General features: G+C 39.4%; 1 long non-coding RNA gene across 1 annotated transcript; it reads right to left on the reverse strand.

Moving 5' to 3' along the window:
* Positions 1-4,030: 4,030 nt before the first annotated feature.
* Positions 4,031-6,137, reverse strand: LOC145432681 (uncharacterized). Its single transcript, XR_013912923.1, has 3 exons — positions 5,801-6,137; positions 5,566-5,726; positions 4,031-4,457 (listed from the first exon to the last, which is right to left on the reverse strand). It is a non-coding gene; the product is annotated as an uncharacterized LOC145432681 (long non-coding RNA).
* Between the last annotated feature and the right edge of the window lie 13,199 nt (positions 6,138-19,336).

The following is a 19,336-nucleotide window of genomic DNA, read 5'->3' on the forward strand; positions in this document are numbered from 1 at the left end:
TTCAGAGTTAGACACTCTGATACCGGAATTGTAGTTCTAGGCCTTCGGGAACATAGAGAAATCTTGGTAAATTTCATACCCCCCAAAATGTCAAAGTATGCCAATATCTCTCTAAGTACAATAGCCAGGGAAAAGTTATTGCGTGCAATCGATGTAACTTTCAGAGTTAGACACTCTGATACCGGAATTGTAGTTCTAGGCCTTCGGGAACATAGAGAAATCTTGGTAAATTTCATACCCCCCAAAATGTCAAAGTATGCCAATATCTCTCTAAGTACAATAGCCAGGGAAAAGTTATTGCGTGCAATCGATGTAACTTTCAGAGTTAGACACTCTGATACCGGAATTGTAGTTCTAGGCCTTCGGGAACATAGAGAAATCTTGGTAAATTTCATACCCCCCAAAATGTCAAAGTATGCCAATATCTCTCTAAGTACAATAGCCAGGGAAAAGTTATTGCGTGCAATCGATGTAACTTTCAGAGTTAGACACTCTGATACCGGAATTGTAGTTCTAGGCCTTCGGGAACATAGAGAAATCTTGGTAAATTTCATACCCCCCAAAATGTCAAAGTATGCCAATATCTCTCTAAGTACAATAGCCAGGGAAAAGTTATTGCGTGCAATCGATGTAACTTTCAGAGTTAGACACTCTGATACCGGAATTGTAGTTCTAGGCCTTCGGGAACATAGAGAAATCTTGGTAAATTTCATACCCCCCAAAATGTCAAAGTATGCCAATATCTCTCTAAGTACAATAGCCAGGGAAAAGTTATTGCGTGCAATCGATGTAACTTTCAGAGTTAGACACTCTGATACCGGAATTGTAGTTCTAGGCCTTCGGGAACATAGAGAAATCTTGGTAAATTTCATACCCCCCAAAATGTCAAAGTATGCCAATATCTCTCTAAGTACAATAGCCAGGGAAAAGTTATTGCGTGCAATCGATGTAACTTTCAGAGTTAGACACTCTGATACCGGAATTGTAGTTCTAGGCCTTCGGGAACATAGAGAAATCTTGGTAAATTTCATACCCCCCAAAATGTCAAAGTATGCCAATATCTCTCTAAGTACAATAGCCAGGGAAAAGTTATTGCGTGCAATCGATGTAACTTTCAGAGTTAGACACTCTGATACCGGAATTGTAGTTCTAGGCCTTCGGGAACATAGAGAAATCTTGGTAAATTTCATACCCCCCAAAATGTCAAAGTATGCCAATATCTCTCTAAGTACAATAGCCAGGGAAAAGTTATTGCGTGCAATCGATGTAACTTTCAGAGTTAGACACTCTGATACCGGAATTGTAGTTCTAGGCCTTCGGGAACATAGAGAAATCTTGGTAAATTTCATACCCCCCAAAATGTCAAAGTATGCCAATATCTCTCTAAGTACAATAGCCAGGGAAAAGTTATTGCGTGCAATCGATGTAACTTTCAGAGTTAGACACTCTGATACCGGAATTGTAGTTCTAGGCCTTCGGGAACATAGAGAAATCTTGGTAAATTTCATACCCCCCAAAATGTCAAAGTATGCCAATATCTCTCTAAGTACAATAGCCAGGGAAAAGTTATTGCGTGCAATCGATGTAACTTTCAGAGTTAGACACTCTGATACCGGAATTGTAGTTCTAGGCCTTCGGGAACATAGAGAAATCTTGGTAAATTTCATACCCCCCAAAATGTCAAAGTATGCCAATATCTCTCTAAGTACAATAGCCAGGGAAAAGTTATTGCGTGCAATCGATGTAACTTTCAGAGTTAGACACTCTGATACCGGAATTGTAGTTCTAGGCCTTCGGGAACATAGAGAAATCTTGGTAAATTTCATACCCCCCAAAATGTCAAAGTATGCCAATATCTCTCTAAGTACAATAGCCAGGGAAAAGTTATTGCGTGCAATCGATGTAACTTTCAGAGTTAGACACTCTGATACCGGAATTGTAGTTCTAGGCCTTCGGGAACATAGAGAAATCTTGGTAAATTTCATACCCCCCAAAATGTCAAAGTATGCCAATATCTCTCTAAGTACAATAGCCAGGGAAAAGTTATTGCGTGCAATCGATGTAACTTTCAGAGTTAGACACTCTGATACCGGAATTGTAGTTCTAGGCCTTCGGGAACATAGAGAAATCTTGGTAAATTTCATACCCCCCAAAATGTCAAAGTATGCCAATATCTCTCTAAGTACAATAGCCAGGGAAAAGTTATTGCGTGCAATCGATGTAACTTTCAGAGTTAGACACTCTGATACCGGAATTGTAGTTCTAGGCCTTCGGGAACATAGAGAAATCTTGGTAAATTTCATACCCCCCAAAATGTCAAAGTATGCCAATATCTCTCTAAGTACAATAGCCAGGGAAAAGTTATTGCGTGCAATCGATGTAACTTTCAGAGTTAGACACTCTGATACCGGAATTGTAGTTCTAGGCCTTCGGGAACATAGAGAAATCTTGGTAAATTTCATACCCCCCAAAATGTCAAAGTATGCCAATATCTCTCTAAGTACAATAGCCAGGGAAAAGTTATTGCGTGCAATCGATGTAACTTTCAGAGTTAGACACTCTGATACCGGAATTGTAGTTCTAGGCCTTCGGGAACATAGAGAAATCTTGGTAAATTTCATACCCCCCAAAATGTCAAAGTATGCCAATATCTCTCTAAGTACAATAGCCAGGGAAAAGTTATTGCGTGCAATCGATGTAACTTTCAGAGTTAGACACTCTGATACCGGAATTGTAGTTCTAGGCCTTCGGGAACATAGAGAAATCTTGGTAAATTTCATACCCCCCAAAATATCAAAGTATGCCAATATCTCTCTAAGTACAATAGCCAGGGAAAAGTTATTGCGTGCAATCGATGTAACTTTCAGAGTTAGACACTCTGATACCGGAATTGTAGTTCTAGGCCTTCGGGAACATAGAGAAATCTTGGTAAATTTCATACCCCCCAAAATGTCAAAGTATGCCAATATCTCTCTAAGTACAATAGCCAGGGAAAAGTTATTGCGTGCAATCGATGTAACTTTCAGAGTTAGACACTCTGATACCGGAATTGTAGTTCTAGGCCTTCGGGAACATAGAGAAATCTTGGTAAATTTCATACCCCCCAAAATGTCAAAGTATGCCAATATCTCTCTAAGTACAATAGCCAGGGAAAAGTTATTGCGTGCAATCGATGTAACTTTCAGAGTTAGACACTCTGATACCGGAATTGTAGTTCTAGGCCTTCGGGAACATAGAGAAATCTTGGTAAATTTCATACCCCCCAAAATGTCAAAGTATGCCAATATCTCTCTAAGTACAATAGCCAGGGAAAAGTTATTGCGTGCAATCGATGTAACTTTCAGAGTTAGACACTCTGATACCGGAATAGACACTTACGTGACCTTTGACACGAACCAATCAGGTTGCAGCAGGATGTAAACAAAGAACAAGGCCGGGCAATCTCACTATGAGCGCTTATGGAAAAGGGTTGAAAAATGAAGGTTTTTAGCAAAATTACATTGAATTGGGAATAGCTGGCTTTGGTGAATGGTAATAACGTAGAGCTAGTATGTATTTGCAGTGTTCTAACCTACAATAAACACGAATGGTGGCAAGCACCCATCAGCATGGTACGTCGAAATGAATGGATTTCTGACAACTTTTCGGATGAAGCAACTATTGCTGTATTATCCTTAGTCCTTAGTCGTACACAATGGAATTGTCGTACCGAAAGCATGTATTAGATTAATCTTGAGTCAGGGTATGTGGGGTATTCAGTATGTGGGCTTGGCGTTATAAGTGTTCTATTTATGAAATCGTATAGTAGCCTACAGTCTACACAGTCTGCATCACTATCCAGCAAATTACTGTTACACTGGACACTTGTCTGCATATTCAATGATCAATTGATCATATTAATATGATATATGTTAGGCAACATGATCAGTTCCCAGCTGAAATCGTCATTTTTTGTTCTAGCTCATGCATTGAATCAATCAGGACAAATGCCGGATAACCACTGCGCTAATATCCTGTGTAACTTGGAGATGGCTACTCAGACCGTTCGTGGTGTGCGCTTGTACCTTTCCCAGAGCCAATAACATGCATGGAAGAATGTAAAATCTGGATAAAGGCATGTGGACTTCCTTGTAGTCATCTGAATTCTCATTTTATTAATAAAATGACATATCTATTATTGCATCAAATATATGGAATCGTGACATAATTTAGATGAAACAATTCTGTGTTTCAAAATGAGTCCAATCTGAAATGAAGTCACACTTGATGCCACAATCGACTTGGAGTGTGTCTCGTTTTATTCCACTCCAGTTTTGTTGCTTGATGGTGTGTAATGGATTGAAACTGCTGAGAGCAATATATTCAATAATGAGATGAATAGTTGAAATTGGTAGCACTGATACGTTGCATGAGTCGGACGAGTACGCCTTGATAGGCGCCTGCACAGCAGTGATGCTCTGTAAAATAAACATATTATATATTTTGTGCAGGCTTGATGGATATCTTATATGAAGCTGCAGAAAGAGGAATTTGATGGATAAACCGCAGGAAAATCAAAGTAGAAGCACAAAACAGGAAACCCGTCCAGGAAAATTACAAATTGACGGACAATTATTGCTAGTGAAGTTTAGTTCTCAGAGGAGCATCATAATGTCAAAAGATGCGGAGAAGCTGAAATTTTATGCTAGACTACATTAAATTCTTTCTGAATTGCCCGACTTATCCTACTGACGTCAAATTTATAGTATTGCTGTAAGCATAGTATTAAACCATTGGGTCAACCGTATATAACTGCTTCATTAGATTTCGATTTGGCCATGTTGATATGTGGTTCTTAAAAAGGCACCATTTGCATTCATTCATGATTTCTCAAAACTAGAATGATTATTGACTGTCAATAAATCACATACAACTTTGAAAGGATTGATGAATTGTGGTGCACTTACTTTTGTGCAGGAACTGTTCACAGGGAAATATTAGTGAAATATGTGGATTCGACAAGAAATGTGAGAAAATGATGGAGTTCAGCTATGGTGAACCAGAAAATGCTATCATGGCAGAAAAGGGATTCAACATTGAGTCTGAAATCAAGAAATTGAATCATTTAAATATTCCTGCACATGATTTGGCACACCGTCAAATGCCTGAGCCAGACTGTTCCACAACAAGAAAGATGGCGAGACAACGTATTCATATTGAACAGCTGATCGGATGCAGCATTGTGTATCAACTAACCAAATATGGACTAATTGCTTACTCTAATTCGAGATTGAAAATTAAAAATGACCGACGCAACATATTCGGCAATTGTGGAAATTCAGTTCCATTGTGAATACCGTAATGCCTAATAGCATGCTACGGATCGTAATTGCGCGGTGCCATGGTCAATGTGTACCCACAGTGCATGTCTTTGTCTATTCATACTATACTCCAGTGGTGTGCATTGAAGCTCATTTAGAGGCCCAATTTGTTGAATGAACAATTCTCCAGGTGAAAATGTACTAGGATTATTTGTGTTTGGTGGAATGTTATAAAACTGAAGACACCAGATACACCAAAATCTACCTTGAGGCAGGAGTTGATCGGTTGCGAGTACGGTCGAAAAATTGATTGTCAATCACGATCGAGCTCACTGAGGCTGATGCAAATCACAATGTAGTCCTTGTAGCTTCAGGTCCTGGATTGTCTTAATCAATGCATATATGCATGAGAGCATATATCAGAACCTAATGTGAAAATAAATCATGGTTACAACATCTATTGCAGGAATCTCTGTAAAAATGTCTTTTGCTTTCCTTACCCTGTCTTACAAGTGCAATACGAATCAATAATGGATTTTCTGAGAACGTGTATTTCCATTGAGTATATCTCACTTTTCCGCAAGTTGCGATAACATTGGCTGTTCACTAGAATATTGCTTCCACAAAGAGTGGATTGTCTCCTCAATCTTTGTCCCTCAGCCGTGTACGTAGCGCTCCATGAAATATTTCGTAGCTTTCTCGGCGGTGTTAGAAGAAGATGCTGTTCCACTCAAATCCAGAAATTCGATAGAATCTCCATAGCTTTCAAGTTTCATAATCAATATACCAAAATTGTGATATGTGGCAGCAGCTGTATTTTATAGCATATATTTCTGAACATGAGATATGCTCGAAAATTTCACTCGAGACCGGCAGGCTATGAAATCGTCAAAATATGCATTACAAAAACCCTATAGTGTAGTATACAACAATCGTCGCTTAATCCGAAAAGTTGTCAAAAAACCATGCATTTGGACACAGCACGCTGATGCGTACTTACCACCATTCATGTTCATCCTAGACAAAAATCTGTAACTACATACTAGCTCTACGCTCTTACTATTTATTAGGGCCAGTCATCGCCAATTCAACGTAAATTTGCTTAAAACATTCATTTTTCAACCATTTCCCATAAGAGCTCATTGTAAGCTTGCCCGGCCTTGTTCTTTGTTTACATTCTGCTGCAACCTGATTGGTTCGTGTCAAAGGTCACGTAAGTGTCTATTGTAGTTCTAGGCCTTCGGGAACATAGAGAAATCTTGGTAAATTTCATACCCCCAAAATGTCAAAGTATGCCAATATCTCTCTAAGTACAATAGCCAGGGAAAAGTTATTGCGTGCAATCGATGTAACTTTCAGAGTTAGACACTCTGATACCGGAATTGTAGTTCTAGGCCTTCTGGGAACAGAGAGAAATCTTGGTAAATTTCATACTCCCCAAAATGTCAAAGTATGCCAATATCTCTCTAAGTACAATAGCCAGGAAAAGTTATTGCGTGCAATCGATGTAACTTTCAGAGTTAGACACTCTGATACCGGAATTGTAGTTCTAGGCCTTCGGGAACATAGAGAAATCTTGGTAAATTTCATACCCCCCAAAATGTCAAAGTATGCCAATATCTCTCTAAGTACAATAGCCTGGGAAAGTTATTGCGTGCAATCGATGTAACTTTCAGAGTTAGGACACTCTGATACCGGAATTGTAAGTTTCTAGGCCTTCGGGAACATAGAGAAATCTTGGTAAATTTCATACCCCCCAAAATGTCAAAGTATGCCAATATCTCTCTAAGTACAATAGCCAGGGAAAAGTTATTGCGTGCAATCGATGTAACTTTCAGAGTTAGACACTCTGATACCGGAATTGTAGTTCTAGGCCTTCGGGAACATAGAGAAATCTTGGTAAATTTCATACCCCCCCAAAATGTCAAAGTATGCCAATATCTCTCTAAGTACAATAGCCAGGGAAAAGTTATTGCGTGCAATCGATGTAACTTTCAGAGTTAGACACTCTGATACCGGAATTGTAGTTCTAGGCCTTCGGGAACATAGAGAAATCTTGGTAAATTTCATACCCCCCAAAATGTCAAAGTATGCCAATATCTCTCTAAGTACAATAGCCAGGGAAAGTTATTGCGTGCAATCGATGTAACTTTCAGAGTTAGACACTCTGATACCGGAATTGTAGTTCTAGGCCTTCGGGAACATAGAGAAATCTTGGTAAATTTCATACCCCCCAAAATGTCAAAGTATGCCAATATCTCTCTAAGTACAATAGCCAGGGAAAAGTTATTGCGTGCAATCGATGTAACTTTCAGAGTTAGACACTCTGATACCGGAATTGTAGTTCTAGGCCTTCGGGAACATAGAGAAATCTTGGTAAATTTCATACCCCCCAAAATGTCAAAGTATGCCCAATATCTCTCTAAGTACAATAGCCAGGGAAAAGTTATTGCGTGCAATCGATGTAACTTTCAGAGTTAGACACTCTGATACCGGAATTGTAGTTCTAGGCCTTCGGGAACATAGAGAAATCTTGGTAAATTTCATACCCCCCAAAATGTCAAAGTATGCCAATATCTCTCTAAGTACAATAGCCAGGGAAAAGTTATTGCGTGCAATCGATGTAACTTTCAGAGTTAGACACTCTGATACCGAATTGTAGTTCTAGGCCTTCGGGAACATAGAGAAATCTTGGTAAATTTCATACCCCCAAAATGTCAAAGTATGCCAATATCTCTCTAAGTACAATAGCAGGGAAAAGTTATTGCGTGCAATCGATGTATAACTTTCAGAGTTAGACACTCTGATACCGGAATTGTAGTTCTAGGCCTTCGGGAACATAGAGAAATCTTGGTAAATTTCATACCCCCCAAAATGTCAAAGTATGCCAATATCTCTCTAAGTACAATAGCCAGGGAAAAGTTATTGCGTGCAATCGATGTAACTTTCAGAGTTAGACACTTTACCGGAATTGTAGTTCTAGGCCTTCGGGAACATAGAGAAATCTTGGTAAATTTCATACCCCCCAAAATGTCAAAGTATGCCAATATCTCTCTAAGTACAATAGCCAGGGAAAAGTTATTGCGTGCAATCGATGTAACTTTCAGAGTTAGACACTCTGATACCGGAATTGTAGTTCTAGGCCTTCGGGAACATAGAGAAATCTTGGTAAATTTCATACCCCCCAAAATGTCAAAGTATGCCAATATCTCTCTAAGTACAATAGCCAGGGAAAAGTTATTGCGTGCAATCGATGTAACTTTCAGAGTTAGACACTCTGATACCGGAATTGTAGTTCTAGGCCTTCGGGAACATAGAGAAATCTTGGTAAATTTCATACCCCCCAAAAATGTCAAAGTATGCACAATATCTCTCTAAGTACAATAGCCAGGGAAAAGTTATTGCGTGCAATCGATAGTAACTTTCAGAGTTAGACACTCTGATACCGGAATTGTAGTTCTAGGCCTTCGGGAACATAGAGAAATCTTGGTAAATTTCATACCCCCTAAAATGTCCAAAGTATGCCAATATCTCTCTAAGTACAATAGCCAGGGAAAAGTTATTGCGTGCAATCGATGTAACTTTCAGAGTTAGACACTCTGATACCGGAATTGTAGTTCTAGGCCTTCGGGAACATAGAGAAATCTTGGTAAATTTCATACCCCCCAAAAATTTCAAAGTATGCCAATATCTCTCTAAGTGCAATAGCCAGGGGAAAAGTTATTGCGTGCAATCGATGTAACTTTCAGAGTTAGACACTCTGATACCGGAATTGTAGTTCTAGGCCTTCGGAAACATAGAGAAATCTTGGTAAATTTCATACCCCCCAAAATGTCAAAGTATGCCAATATCTCTCTAAGTACAATAGCCAGGGAAAAGTTATTGCGTGCAATCGATGTAACTTTCAGAGTTAGACACTCTGATACCGGAATTGTAGTTCTAGGCCTTCGGGAACATAGAGAAATCTTGGTAAATTTCATACCCCCCAAAATGTCAAAGTATGCCAATATCTCTCTAAGTACAATAGCCAGGGAAAAGTTATTGCGTGCAATCGATGTAACTTTCAGAGTTAGACACTCTGATACCGGAATTGTAGTTCTAGGCCTTCGGGAACATAGAGAAATCTTGGTAAATTTCATACCCCCCAAAATGTCAAAGTATGCCAATATCTCTCTAAGTACAATAGCCAGGGAAAAGTTATTGCGTGCAATCGATGTAACTTTCAGAGTTAGACACTCTGATACCGGAATTGTAGTTCTAGGCCTTCGGGAACATAGAGAAATCTTGGTAGATTTCATACCCCCCAAAATGTCAAAGTATGCCAATATCTCTCTAAGTACAATAGCCAGGGAAAAGTTATTGCGTGCAATCGATGTAACTTTCAGAGTTAGACACTCTGATACCGGAATTGTAGTTCTAGGCCTTCGGGAACATAGAGAAATCTTGGTAAATTTCATACCCCCCAAAATGTCAAAGTATGCCAATATCTCTCTAAGTACAATAGCCAGGGAAAAGTTATTGCGTGCAATCGATGTAACTTTCAGAGTTAGACACTCTGATACCGGAATTGTAGTTCTAGGCCTTCGGGAACATAGAGAAATCTTGGTAAATTTCATACCCCCCAAAATGTCAAAGTATGCCAATATCTCTCTAAGTACAATAGCCAGGGAAAAGTTATTGCGTGCAATCGATGTAACTTTCAGAGTTAGACACTCTGATACCGGAATTGTAGTTCTAGGCCTTCGGGAACATAGAGAAATCTTGGTAAATTTCATACCCCCCAAAATGTCAAAGTATGCCAATATCTCTCTAAGTACAATAGCCAGGGAAAAGTTATTGCGTGCAATCGATGTAACTTTCAGAGTTAGACACTCTGATACCGGAATTGTAGTTCTAGGCCTTCGGGAACATAGAGAAATCTTGGTAAATTTCATACCCCCCAAAATGTCAAAGTATGCCAATATCTCTCTAAGTACAATAGCCAGGGAAAAGTTATTGCGTGCAATCGATGTAACTTTCAGAGTTAGACACTCTGATACCGGAATTGTAGTTCTAGGCCTTCGGGAACATAGAGAAATCTTGGTAAATTTCATACCCCCCAAAATGTCAAAGTATGCCAATATCTCTCTAAGTACAATAGCCAGGGAAAAGTTATTGCGTGCAATCGATGTAACTTTCAGAGTTAGACACTCTGATACCGGAATTGTAGTTCTAGGCCTTCGGGAACATAGAGAAATCTTGGTAAATTTCATACCCCCCAAAATGTCAAAGTATGCCAATATCTCTCTAAGTACAATAGCCAGGGAAAAGTTATTGCGTGCAATCGATGTAACTTTCAGAGTTAGACACTCTGATACCGGAATTGTAGTTCTAGGCCTTCGGGAACATAGAGAAATCTTGGTAAATTTCATACCCCCCAAAATGTCAAAGTATGCCAATATCTCTCTAAGTACAATAGCCAGGGAAAAGTTATTGCGTGCAATCGATGTAACTTTCAGAGTTAGACACTCTGATACCGGAATTGTAGTTCTAGGCCTTCGGGAACATAGAGAAATCTTGGTAAATTTCATACCCCCCAAAATGTCAAAGTATGCCAATATCTCTCTAAGTACAATAGCCAGGGAAAAGTTATTGCGTGCAATCGATGTAACTTTCAGAGTTAGACACTCTGATACCGGAATTGTAGTTCTAGGCCTTCGGGAACATAGAGAAATCTTGGTAAATTTCATACCCCCCAAAATGTCAAAGTATGCCAATATCTCTCTAAGTACAATAGCCAGGGAAAAGTTATTGCGTGCAATCGATGTAACTTTCAGAGTTAGACACTCTGATACCGGAATTGTAGTTCTAGGCCTTCGGGAACATAGAGAAATCTTGGTAAATTTCATACCCCCCAAAATGTCAAAGTATGCCAATATCTCTCTAAGTACAATAGCCAGGGAAAAGTTATTGCGTGCAATCGATGTAACTTTCAGAGTTAGACACTCTGATACCGGAATTGTAGTTCTAGGCCTTCGGGAACATAGAGAAATCTTGGTAAATTTCATACCCCCCAAAATGTCAAAGTATGCCAATATCTCTCTAAGTACAATAGCCAGGGAAAAGTTATTGCGTGCAATCGATGTAACTTTCAGAGTTAGACACTCTGATACCGGAATTGTAGTTCTAGGCCTTCGGGAACATAGAGAAATCTTGGTAAATTTCATACCCCCCAAAATGTCAAAGTATGCCAATATCTCTCTAAGTACAATAGCCAGGGAAAAGTTATTGCGTGCAATCGATGTAACTTTCAGAGTTAGACACTCTGATACCGGAATTGTAGTTCTAGGCCTTCGGGAACATAGAGAAATCTTGGTAAATTTCATACCCCCCAAAATGTCAAAGTATGCCAATATCTCTCTAAGTACAATAGCCAGGGAAAAGTTATTGCGTGCAATCGATGTAACTTTCAGAGTTAGACACTCTGATACCGGAATTGTAGTTCTAGGCCTTCGGGAACATAGAGAAATCTTGGTAAATTTCATACCCCCCAAAATGTCAAAGTATGCCAATATCTCTCTAAGTACAATAGCCAGGGAAAAGTTATTGCGTGCAATCGATGTAACTTTCAGAGTTAGACACTCTGATACCGGAATTGTAGTTCTAGGCCTTCGGGAACATAGAGAAATCTTGGTAAATTTCATACCCCCCAAAATGTCAAAGTATGCCAATATCTCTCTAAGTACAATAGCCAGGGAAAAGTTATTGCGTGCAATCGATGTAACTTTCAGAGTTAGACACTCTGATACCGGAATTGTAGTTCTAGGCCTTCGGGAACATAGAGAAATCTTGGTAAATTTCATACCCCCCAAAATGTCAAAGTATGCCAATATCTCTCTAAGTACAATAGCCAGGGAAAAGTTATTGCGTGCAATCGATGTAACTTTCAGAGTTAGACACTCTGATACCGGAATTGTAGTTCTAGGCCTTCGGGAACATAGAGAAATCTTGGTAAATTTCATACCCCCCAAAATGTCAAAGTATGCCAATATCTCTCTAAGTACAATAGCCAGGGAAAAGTTATTGCGTGCAATCGATGTAACTTTCAGAGTTAGACACTCTGATACCGGAATTGTAGTTCTAGGCCTTCGGGAACATAGAGAAATCTTGGTAAATTTCATACCCCCCAAAATGTCAAAGTATGCCAATATCTCTCTAAGTACAATAGCCAGGGAAAAGTTATTGCGTGCAATCGATGTAACTTTCAGAGTTAGACACTCTGATACCGGAATTGTAGTTCTAGGCCTTCGGGAACATAGAGAAATCTTGGTAAATTTCATACCCCCCAAAATGTCAAAGTATGCCAATATCTCTCTAAGTACAATAGCCAGGGAAAAGTTATTGCGTGCAATCGATGTAACTTTCAGAGTTAGACACTCTGATACCGGAATTGTAGTTCTAGGCCTTCGGGAACTAGAGAAATCTTGGTAAATTTCATACCCCCCAAAATGTCAAAGTATGCCAATATCTCTCTAAGTACAATAGCCAGGGAAAAGTTATTGCGTGCAATCGATGTAACTTTCAGAGTTAGACACTCTGATACCGGAATTGTAGTTCTAGGCCTTCGGGAACATAGAGAAATCTTGGTAAATTTCATACCCCCCAAAATGTCAAAGTATGCCAATATCTCTCTAAGTACAATAGCCAGGGAAAAGTTATTGCGTGCAATCGATGTAACTTTCAGAGTTAGACACTCTGATACCGGAATTGTAGTTCTAGGCCTTCGGGAACATAGAGAAATCTTGGTAAATTTCATACCCCCCAAAATGTCAAAGTATGCCAATATCTCTCTAAGTACAATAGCCAGGGAAAAGTTATTGCGTGCAATCGATGTAACTTTCAGAGTTAGACACTCTGATACCGGAATTGTAGTTCTAGGCCTTCGGGAACATAGAGAAATCTTGGTAAATTTCATACCCCCCAAAATGTCAAAGTATGCCAATATCTCTCTAAGTACAATAGCCAGGGAAAAGTTATATGCGTGCAATCGATGTAACTTTCAGAGTTAGACACTCTGATACCGGAATTGTAGTTCTAGGCCTTCGGGAACATAGAGAAATCTTGGTAAATTTCATACCCCCCAAAATGTCAAAGTATGCCAATATCTCTCTAAGTACAATAGCCAGGGAAAAGTTATTGCGTGCAATCGATGTAACTTTCAGAGTTAGACACTCTGATACCGGAATTGTAGTTCTAGGCCTTCGGGAACATAGAGAAATCTTGGTAAATTTCATACCCCCCAAAATGTCAAAGTATGCCAATATCTCTCTAAGTACAATAGCCAGGGAAAAGTTATTGCGTGCAATCGATGTAACTTTCAGAGTTAGACACTCTGATACCGGAATTGTAGTTCTAGGCCTTCGGGAACATAGAGAAATCTTGGTAAATTTCATACCCCCCAAAATGTCAAAGTATGCCAATATCTCTCTAAGTACAATAGCCAGGGAAAAGTTATTGCGTGCAATCGATGTAACTTTCAGAGTTAGACACTCTGATACCGGAATTGTAGTTCTAGGCCTTCGGGAACATAGAGAAATCTTGGTAAATTTCATACCCCCCAAAATGTCAAAGTATGCCAATATCTCTCTAAGTACAATAGCCAGGGAAAAGTTATTGCGTGCAATCGATGTAACTTTCAGAGTTAGACACTCTGATACCGGAATTGTAGTTCTAGGCCTTCGGGAACATAGAGAAATCTTGGTAAATTTCATACCCCCCAAAATGTCAAAGTATGCCAATATCTCTCTAAGTACAATAGCCAGGGAAAAGTTATTGCGTGCAATCGATGTAACTTTCAGAGTTAGACACTCTGATACCGGAATTGTAGTTCTAGGCCTTCGGGAACATAGAGAAATCTTGGTAAATTTCATACCCCCCAAAATGTCAAAGTATGCCAATATCTCTCTAAGTACAATAGCCAGGGAAAAGTTATTGCGTGCAATCGATGTAACTTTCAGAGTTAGACACTCTGATACCGGAATTGTAGTTCTAGGCCTTCGGGAACATAGAGAAATCTTGGTAAATTTCATACCCCCCAAAATGTCAAAGTATGCCAATATCTCTCTAAGTACAATAGCCAGGGAAAAGTTATTGCGTGCAATCGATGTAACTTTCAGAGTTAGACACTCTGATACCGGAATTGTAGTTCTAGGCCTTCGGGAACATAGAGAAATCTTGGTAAATTTCATACCCCCCAAAATGTCAAAGTATGCCAATATCTCTCTAAGTACAATAGCCAGGGAAAAGTTATTGCGTGCAATCGATGTAACTTTCAGAGTTAGACACTCTGATACCGGAATTGTAGTTCTAGGCCTTCGGGAACATAGAGAAATCTTGGTAAATTTCATACCCCCCAAAATGTCAAAGTATGCCAATATCTCTCTAAGTACAATAGCCAGGGAAAAGTTATTGCGTGCAATCGATGTAACTTTCAGAGTTAGACACTCTGATACCGGAATTGTAGTTCTAGGCCTTCGGGAACATAGAGAAATCTTGGTAAATTTCATACCCCCCAAAATGTCAAAGTATGCCAATATCTCTCTAAGTACAATAGCCAGGGAAAAGTTATTGCGTGCAATCGATGTAACTTTCAGAGTTAGACACTCTGATACCGGAATTGTAGTTCTAGGCCTTCGGGAACATAGAGAAATCTTGGTAAATTTCATACCCCCCAAAATGTCAAAGTATGCCAATATCTCTCTAAGTACAATAGCCAGGGAAAAGTTATTGCGTGCAATCGATGTAACTTTCAGAGTTAGACACTCTGATACCGGAATTGTAGTTCTAGGCCTTCGGGAACATAGAGAAATCTTGGTAAATTTCATACCCCCCAAAATGTCAAAGTATGCCAATATCTCTCTAAGTACAATAGCCAGGGAAAAGTTATTGCGTGCAATCGATGTAACTTTCAGAGTTAGACACTCTGATACCGGAATTGTAGTTCTAGGCCTTCGGGAACATAGAGAAATCTTGGTAAATTTCATACCCCCCAAAATGTCAAAGTATGCCAATATCTCTCTAAGTACAATAGCCAGGGAAAAGTTATTGCGTGCAATCGATGTAACTTTCAGAGTTAGACACTCTGATACCGGAATTGTAGTTCTAGGCCTTCGGGAACATAGAGAAATCTTGGTAAATTTCATACCCCCCAAAATGTCAAAGTATGCCAATATCTCTCTAAGTACAATAGCCAGGGAAAAGTTATTGCGTGCAATCGATGTAACTTTCAGAGTTAGACACTCTGATACCGGAATTGTAGTTCTAGGCCTTCGGGAACATAGAGAAATCTTGGTAAATTTCATACCCCCCAAAATGTCAAAGTATGCCAATATCTCTCTAAGTACAATAGCCAGGGAAAAGTTATTGCGTGCAATCGATGTAACTTTCAGAGTTAGACACTCTGATACCGGAATTGTAGTTCTAGGCCTTCGGGAACATAGAGAAATCTTGGTAAATTTCATACCCCCCAAAATGTCAAAGTATGCCAATATCTCTCTAAGTACAATAGCCAGGGAAAAGTTATTGCGTGCAATCGATGTAACTTTCAGAGTTAGACACTCTGATACCGGAATTGTAGTTCTAGGCCTTCGGGAACATAGAGAAATCTTGGTAAATTTCATACCCCCCAAAATGTCAAAGTATGCCAATATCTCTCTAAGTACAATAGCCAGGGAAAAGTTATTGCGTGCAATCGATGTAACTTTCAGAGTTAGACACTCTGATACCGGAATTGTAGTTCTAGGCCTTCGGGAACATAGAGAAATCTTGGTAAATTTCATACCCCCCAAAATGTCAAAGTATGCCAATATCTCTCTAAGTACAATAGCCAGGGAAAAGTTATTGCGTGCAATCGATGTAACTTTCAGAGTTAGACACTCTGATACCGGAATTGTAGTTCTAGGCCTTCGGGAACATAGAGAAATCTTGGTAAATTTCATACCCCCCAAAATGTCAAAGTATGCCAATATCTCTCTAAGTACAATAGCCAGGGAAAAGTTATTGCGTGCAATCGATGTAACTTTCAGAGTTAGACACTCTGATACCGGAATTGTAGTTCTAGGCCTTCGGGAACATAGAGAAATCTTGGTAAATTTCATACCCCCCAAAATGTCAAAGTATGCCAATATCTCTCTAAGTACAATAGCCAGGGAAAAGTTATTGCGTGCAATCGATGTAACTTTCAGAGTTAGACACTCTGATACCGGAATTGTAGTTCTAGGCCTTCGGGAACATAGAGAAATCTTGGTAAATTTCATACCCCCCAAAATGTCAAAGTATGCCAATATCTCTCTAAGTACAATAGCCAGGGAAAAGTTATTGCGTGCAATCGATGTAACTTTCAGAGTTAGACACTCTGATACCGGAATTGTAGTTCTAGGCCTTCGGGAACATAGAGAAATCTTGGTAAATTTCATACCCCCCAAAATGTCAAAGTATGCCAATATCTCTCTAAGTACAATAGCCAGGGAAAAGTTATTGCGTGCAATCGATGTAACTTTCAGAGTTAGACACTCTGATACCGGAATTGTAGTTCTAGGCCTTCGGGAACATAGAGAAATCTTGGTAAATTTCATACCCCCCAAAATGTCAAAGTATGCCAATATCTCTCTAAGTACAATAGCCAGGGAAAAGTTATTGCGTGCAATCGATGTAACTTTCAGAGTTAGACACTCTGATACCGGAATTGTAGTTCTAGGCCTTCGGGAACATAGAGAAATCTTGGTAAATTTCATACCCCCCAAAATGTCAAAGTATGCCAATATCTCTCTAAGTACAATAGCCAGGGAAAAGTTATTGCGTGCAATCGATGTAACTTTCAGAGTTAGACACTCTGATACCGGAATTGTAGTTCTAGGCCTTCGGGAACATAGAGAAATCTTGGTAAATTTCATACCCCCCAAAATGTCAAAGTATGCCAATATCTCTCTAAGTACAATAGCCAGGGAAAAGTTATTGCGTGCAATCGATGTAACTTTCAGAGTTAGACACTCTGATACCGGAATTGTAGTTCTAGGCCTTCGGGAACATAGAGAAATCTTGGTAAATTTCATACCCCCCAAAATGTCAAAGTATGCCAATATCTCTCTAAGTACAATAGCCAGGGAAAAGTTATTGCGTGCAATCGATGTAACTTTCAGAGTTAGACACTCTGATACCGGAATTGTAGTTCTAGGCCTTCGGGAACATAGAGAAATCTTGGTAAATTTCATACCCCCCAAAATGTCAAAGTATGCCAATATCTCTCTAAGTACAATAGCCAGGGAAAAGTTATTGCGTGCAATCGATGTAACTTTCAGAGTTAGACACTCTGATACCGGAATTGTAGTTCTAGGCCTTCGGGAACATAGAGAAATCTTGGTAAATTTCATACCCCCCAAAATGTCAAAGTATGCCAATATCTCTCTAAGTACAATAGCCAGGGAAAAGTTATTGCGTGCAATCGATGTAACTTTCAGAGTTAGACACTCTGATACCGGAATTGTAGTTCTAGGCCTTCGGGAACATAGAGAAATCTTGGTAAATTTCATACCCCCCAAAATGTCAAAGTATGCCAATATCTCTCTAAGTACAATAGCCAGGGAAAAGTTATTGCGTGCAATCGATGTAACTTTCAGAGTTAGACACTCTGATACCGGAATTGTAGTTCTAGGCCTTCGGGAACATAGAGAAATCTTGGTAAATTTCATACCCCCCAAAATGTCAAAGTATGCCAATATCTCTCTAAGTACAATAGCCAGGGAAAAGTTATTGCGTGCAATCGATGTAACTTTCAGAGTTAGACACTCTGATACCGGAATTGTAGTTCTAGGCCTTCGGGAACATAGAGAAATCTTGGTAAATTTCATACCCCCCAAAATGTCAAAGTATGCCAATATCTCTCTAAGTACAATAGCCAGGGAAAAGTTATTGCGTGCAATCGATGTAACTTTCAGAGTTAGACACTCTGATACCGGAATTGTAGTTCTAGGCCTTCGGGAACATAGAGAAATCTTGGTAAATTTCATACCCCCCAAAATGTCAAAGTATGCCAATATCTCTCTAAGTACAATAGCCAGGGAAAAGTTATTGCGTGCAATCGATGTAACTTTCAGAGTTAGACACTCTGATACCGGAATTGTAGTTCTAGGCCTTCGGGAACATAGAGAAATCTTGGTAAATTTCATACCCCCCAAAATGTCAAAGTATGCCAATATCTCTCTAAGTACAATAGCCAGGGAAAAGTTATTGCGTGCAATCGATGTAACTTTCAGAGTTAGACACTCTGATACCGGAATTGTAGTTCTAGGCCTTCGGGAACATAGAGAAATCTTGGTAAATTTCATACCCCCCAAAATGTCAAAGTATGCCAATATCTCTCTAAGTACAATAGCCAGGGAAAAGTTATTGCGTGCAATCGATGTAACTTTCAGAGTTAGACACTCTGATACCGGAATTGTAGTTCTAGGCCTTCGGGAACATAGAGAAATCTTGGTAAATTTCATACCCCCCAAAATGTCAAAGTATGCCAATATCTCTCTAAGTACAATAGCCAGGGAAAAGTTATTGCGTGCAATCGATGTAACTTTCAGAGTTAGACACTCTGATACCGGAATTGTAGTTCTAGGCCTTCGGGAACATAGAGAAATCTTGGTAAATTTCATACCCCCCAAAATGTCAAAGTATGCCAATATCTCTCTAAGTACAATAGCCAGGGAAAAGTTATTGCGTGCAATCGATGTAACTTTCAGAGTTAGACACTCTGATACCGGAATTGTAGTTCTAGGCCTTCGGGAACATAGAGAAATCTTGGTAAATTTCATACCCCCCAAAATGTCAAAGTATGCCAATATCTCTCTAAGTACAATAGCCAGGGAAAAGTTATTGCGTGCAATCGATGTAACTTTCAGAGTTAGACACTCTGATACCGGAATTGTAGTTCTAGGCCTTCGGGAACATAGAGAAATCTTGGTAAATTTCATACCCCCCAAAATGTCAAAGTATGCCAATATCTCTCTAAG

The sequence above is a fragment of the Botryllus schlosseri genome, unplaced genomic scaffold (genome assembly GCF_051294905.1).
Source record: "Botryllus schlosseri isolate E-star unplaced genomic scaffold, Bs_hap1 Bs82a, whole genome shotgun sequence".
In the NCBI taxonomy this organism is placed as follows: domain Eukaryota; kingdom Metazoa; phylum Chordata; class Ascidiacea; order Stolidobranchia; family Styelidae; genus Botryllus; species Botryllus schlosseri.